Source organism: Microcaecilia unicolor, chromosome 5, assembly GCF_901765095.1.
Source record: "Microcaecilia unicolor chromosome 5, aMicUni1.1, whole genome shotgun sequence".
In the NCBI taxonomy this organism is placed as follows: Eukaryota; Metazoa; Chordata; class Amphibia; order Gymnophiona; family Siphonopidae; genus Microcaecilia; species Microcaecilia unicolor.
The window spans coordinates 282,421,198-282,427,197 of NC_044035.1; the positions used below are offsets into that span (position 1 = coordinate 282,421,198).

General features: G+C 45.6%; 1 pseudogene; it reads left to right on the forward strand.

The window, feature by feature from the left end:
- The window catches only part of LOC115471344, a 111,137-nt pseudogene extending 105,385 nt beyond the window's left edge, over positions 1 to 5,752 (forward strand).
- Positions 5,753 to 6,000: the final 248 nt, after the last annotated feature.

Here is a 6,000-nt window from a genome sequence, read left to right on the forward strand (position 1 = left end):
AATAGTGAGCAAAAAATGTACTGTACCCAATTGTATACCACTACACTAGCCCTTATGCCTGCAGGTGTCACCTATATGTGGGTTCAGTAGGTATTTTGTGGTTTTTGGGGTGCTCACACTTTCTACCACAAGTGTACTAGATAGAGTGGGATATGGGCCTGAGTCCCCTTCTCTACAGTCCACTGCACTGATCACTAGGCTAAGCCAGGGACCTGCTTGCAGCTTCAAGAGAAATGGCCATTATATCTGTAGCTGTCATAGAGCCTGGTATGTACTGATACTTTCATCTCTTAGGGGGGTAGGACGGGGTCATGCTTTTATCACTCCAGTGGTCATGTGATCAGTTTGGGCACCTTTTTGGCACTTAGTCATTATTGAAACAAGTCTAGCTAAAAATGTTCTAATTTTTGTTCTGGACATTTTAAGAATGTTCCATTATCAAAGAAAAATGTCCAAATTGTAAGCCCGCCGTAGTCCCGCCAAAACATGCCTCCTTGAGACTTAGACGAACTGCATAGAAAAAATGTCTTTAAAATGAGTCTCAAACAGGGGCGTAGCCATGTGTGGGCTTGAGCACACCTCCTTTGGGCTCAGACCCACCAGCAGCAGTGCACCCATGACAACACCGGCATTGGGGAGTAAGCTATGCTCCCGCCACTGTCTTGCATCTCCTTCTGTGTCTGTCATCAAAGGGTCATTGGTAGCTTATAAGAATTGCTGCCACTACTGCCGGTTGACCCAGAAGTCTTCCCTCTGCCATGACCCCCCCCCCCCCCCCAACTCTGATACAACTTTCTGTTTACAGCCTGAGAGGAACATGGTAGAGGGAAGGTTTCCAGGTCAGCAACCAGCAACAACAGTGATTCTTGCATACTGCTGGTGAATCCTTTGAAATATGATGCATGGGGGAGGGGTAGGAGAGAAGAAAAATTATTGGACATGGTGGTGGAGGGGAGGAAGAGAAGGAGAGATACTGCACGGGGATGGGGTAGAGAGAGGGATAATTGTTGGATATGGGGGCGGAGGAATAACTGTAGGACATGAGGGGGGAGGGAGGGAGAGATGCTGCATTGAAGGGGATGAGAGGGATAATTGTTGGACATAGGGTGGGGTGGGAAGGGGGGGAGATATGCTGCACAGGAGGGGTAAAAGAACAAGAGAGGAAGAAATGTTGGACCAGGGAGTGAGTGGAGGGAGGAAGGTAGAGATGCTGCACAGGGCTGCCAATAGACACAACCGGGGCAGAACCGGACCACACAGCCTCCCACCCCTCATGCCGCTGCTCCCTCCTGCCTGCCCCTTACCTTTCTCTCTCTTCCTACAAGGGGGGGGGGGGAGGTAAAGCCCAACACCAGCAAGCCTCTTTCTGCCTGCCTGCTCCCTTCTGTCCTCTCCTGCTCCCATCCATGCCGGGAGTTGGGACCTGGATGATTGCATTAATACGATATCACACTAAAGCAATCATCCTTGTCCTAGGTGGCATGCAGGAGCAGGGGAGATAACAGACCCAGAAGCAGGCAGCCAGGAAGAAGCTTGTCTGGACTGGGCCTGGGGAATTTTGCCCCCCTGTCCCCCCTCCTCTCAGTTGCCCTGATGCTGCACAGGGACGGGAGGGATGAGAGAGGGAGAAATGTTGGACATGGTGGTGGAGGGGAGGGAGAGAGATCATGGAGAGATGCTGCAGGAGGACAGAGATGTTAGAGTTGGGATGCAAGGGAGAGAGAGAGAGAGAGAGAGAGATGGTGTTTAACAGGAGAGAGGGAAGAGGAAAAAGAGAGAGAGCAATGTTGAGATGAGGGTGGAGGAGAGGGAAGGAGAGATGCTGCACAGGAGGGGGTAGAAGGAGGGAAATCTGGATACAAGGGCAGAAGGGAGTGAGGGAGAGATGCTGGACTGTGGGTGGGGGGCAAGAAGGCTGAGAAAATGGGCAGGAAGATGCTGAGGTAGGGGAGATGTCAGGCTACGAGGGTGGGGGGGGAGAAAGAGGGTACAGATACTGGGGAAAAAGAAGAAGCACATGCTGGGCTAGAAGGGTGGAGGGAGGGAGACTCTGGGAATAGTGGGACTATGTGGGAGAGGCTGGGGAGGGGTGGCAGCAAGGAAATGAATGAGAGAAGGATAGTGATTAGGGGGTAGAAACATGGTAATAGGAAATAGATTTAAGAAGGAAGGCTGGGGAAGGAGTGAGATGGGGAATAGGAGAGCTAGTCAGTGAAAGAAGGAGATGGAAATTTGATAGGTATCTGAACAGTAAAAAGAAGAAAGGGGTTAGAAAGACGGTGCAATTTGAGTTGACAGAGGCAGAAACGAAAAAAGGAAGAAAGAGCTAAAGTGGAAAGATCAGAGGCGTGATGGAATGGAATAAGAGAGGAGAAAAGACAAATGGACAGCTGCCGCATGAAAAAGAATTAACACAAGACAGGAAATTGGAAAAGAGAAACAGGAACCAACGTGATGGAAAACTAAAATGTCCAGACAATAAAAGTAGAAAAGGCATTTTATTTTGAATTTAATAATTGAAATATGTTAGCTTGGGAAATGTGCATAGTGGATGTCTTTTTATTGTGTTCAGTAGAAAAGGAAATACATTTCTATTTTTATTTTTCTACTGTTGCAGTACATAGCAAGGTTCCCAGTTCAATATTTGTCTACATATTTTTATTTCTAATTTGTGATCCGTTGTTCTGTATTTGTTGAGGATCTGTTGGTGTGATTGTAATGGCAGATGGGGAGATGGAGGGGAGGCAAGGAGGAGAGGGAATGGGGTGGGGACCTTCTTTATTCTCTGCCCTGGGTCCTAGCATGTCTAACACCAGCCCTGACCCTTGCTGTAGCTGGTGGGGATCTCTAAGCCCCATCAGCTGAGGACCTCCTCCTAAGGCGGCCAAAACTCCTTTCTACTAAGCTTGGCAGACGGCAGCAGCATCCTTGAGCCACCGACAACTAAGCATGCATAAGGTGCCAGCTTCGGTGGCTCAAGGAATTGCTGCTGCTGCCTGCCAAGCTTGGTAAAAGGGAGTTCTGGCCATCTTCATTGGAAATCTTCAGCTTATAGAGCTTGGGGATCCTCATGAGCTAAAATATTTATATTTTGAGTTGGGAGGTGCTGGGGAGGGGTGGATAGTGGAGGGGAGGAAGGGGCAGGGGCAGAGAGAAAACGTGCCCACCCACCTTGGGCTCAGGCCCACCCAAAATTATCTGTCCAGCAACACCACTGATCTTGAAAATAGCGATGTGCACGTTTTTGCGAGAAACACATCCATCTGCCACTTTGTGCCATTTATTGGACGTTTTTCTGTTTCACAAATGAGCCCCTTAGTAAACATTTTCTGTTAGAACCTCTGGGAATGAGATGCTATTCATGGCATACTTTTACGCAGCCGAGGAGGCTCCAGCTATTACACCATAGCTGTTTAAATAATTTCAAAAACAATTTTAAAAATCTGTCAGCTTTACAGAGATGGTGAATCCATTTCTGAAGGTCTTTTTGCTTTGTGCTTATGACTGTAATTCTCAGTTGCTTGTACTGTATGTTGACTTTGGAATTCCTGCGTAGGTTTTGGTAAAGACGTTTTCTTTTAGTAACAAGCCATAATTGTGGTACTTGTACAAATATTTTAGACCACAGAAAGCATATTTTATTAATGTGCTCTTTCTGCTGTATCCTCCTTGGCAGGGCACTGGAGAGCTGACCTTTTCAGTTCAGGAACATAGAATGAAAAACAGAGTTCCTGTGTTTCTAACATAGAACAGAAGTGAGTTTTAAACTATAGTGCTGAACGCTCTGAAGCCTCGGGAAAACAGCTCTAAAAGAAATCTGCTTCTGCTCACCCTTTGTCATCTCTTTCCTGCCGAAATGAAACTTCTTTTTATCTCTCTAAAGGCCTGATTTATTAAAGGTTGTCTCTTCCCGCCCACCCCCACCCCCAGTCTGGAGGTAGCTTAATAATGCATTGTCTGTTAGGGATGGGCAGTCTTAACATTTTTGTGTTGCGCCATTTCTGGAAATACTCATTTCAATTATTTTCATTTGGCCATTTTTTCATCATGGAAGCAAAGTCATATACCCCCTCATTCTATAATTTTGTGCACATAATGTTCCACGCAGTGCAGAAAATAGCACTCATTGGTTATAGAATAATTGCATAACTTAATTGATATATCAGGCTCTAAATGGCACTATCAATAATTGGAGTTAATTGGTGTTAATTGCCACTAATTTGCCGTTGGCGTGTAACTGCACTTAGTCGTAATTCTGTACCCTTAGCACATAAATCCTTTAGTGTGTAACTGCTAAGGGTGTGGATGTGGGAGGAGCATGTGTGGGTCAGGGGCGTCCCTGGCACTTTTAGAATACTGTGAGTTATGCACATGCGCACATGCATTTACTTCACCCTTTGAAATAGCGTAAGTGGTCACAGGGCTGGTCTTAGGCAGGGGCGACAGGGGCGGTTGTTGGTAGCTCAAGGATGCTGTTGCCGACTGCAGAGCTTGGTAGAAAAGAGTTCTGGCCGTCTTTGGAGGAGGTTCTCAGCTGGGGATCCCCACCAGCTATACAGCAAGCATCAGGACCGATGCTAGACTTGCTAGGGCCCAGGTCAGAAAATAATAAAGGACGGTACCCATCCCAGATTCCCTGTCCAACCTGCCTTCCTTCTGATTTCCCCACCTGCCATTACTATCACACCAACAGAACCTCACCAAATACAAAACAAGGGATCATAAATTAGAAATTAACATAAAGACAAAAAAAAACAAAAACAGAAATGCATTTCCGTTTTTATGGAACACAATACAAAGGCATTTGTTATGCACATTTCCCAAAGCTAACATATTCCATTTAAAATATTCAGAATAAAGTGCTTTTTTTCTACCGTTGTAGTCTGGACATTTTATTTTTCCATCATGTTGTTTCTAGTTTTCCTTTTATACTTTCCTGTCTCTCATCTGCTAATTCCCTGGCAAACGGCTGCTGTCCATTTGTCTTTTCTCCTCTCTCCTGGCTATTCCTTTACTACACCTGCCTCTGACATATTGATCCTATTTAGCTCTTTCATCGCTTTTGTTTTTCTTTTCTGCCTGTCAACTCAAATTTCACCCTCTTTCTCACCCTTCTCCTCCTTTTTACTTTTCAGTTACCTAACACATTTCCATCTTCTTCTCTCACCTACTAGCTATCTCATTCCCCAATCTCACTCCTTCCTCAGCCCTCCATTACCATTACCATATTTCTACCCTCTGTAAACACTATCCTTTCATTCATTTCCTTGCCACCCCCATTCTGGCCTCTCTTACATGGTTCCACCATTCCCAGCGTCTTCCTCCCTCCACCCTTCTAGTCCAGCATCTGCTCCCTCTTTCTCCCCTCTCCATCCTCATAGCCTCGTCTCCCTGATCTTCTCTCTTCCATTCTGCCCTCTCCCCTATGGTCCAGCATTTCTCCCTCTCTTCCATCACTCTCATTGTCTGGCTGCTATCATTGTTTTATAGGGATCTTGATGCCCGGAACTGTTTGGTCTCTGTAAAGGACTATGGTAACTCCACTTGACGACAAGTAAAAATTGGAGATTTTGGCCTTGCTAGAGATATTTATGAGTGACTACTATAAAAAGAGGGGGAGGGTCTGCTTCCTGTCCGATGGATGGCACCAGAAAGCCTGATTGATGGTCTGTTTAGCAACCAGTCTCATGTTTGGTATATGCCTGTATTTGCTGCATTTATACATCGATTTCGACACATAGAATGGATGTAACCCTTGGGTATGGCTAATCCATCAGCTCTGTTTTATGTACTTAATATTTGCTTCATCCATGTGCATTTACCTAATGTAAGATTTAATAGCTGCCAGGATATTACTAATTTTAAAATCCATTTACTTGCATAAGACTCTTAATGCATGGAAAATGTTTTTGTAAAATTTTCCTGAACTATTTACTGGTATACAAGTAATGGCTGGCCTTAAGCAGAGGTTACAGGGGTGGCCATACAGAGTCCCACGCT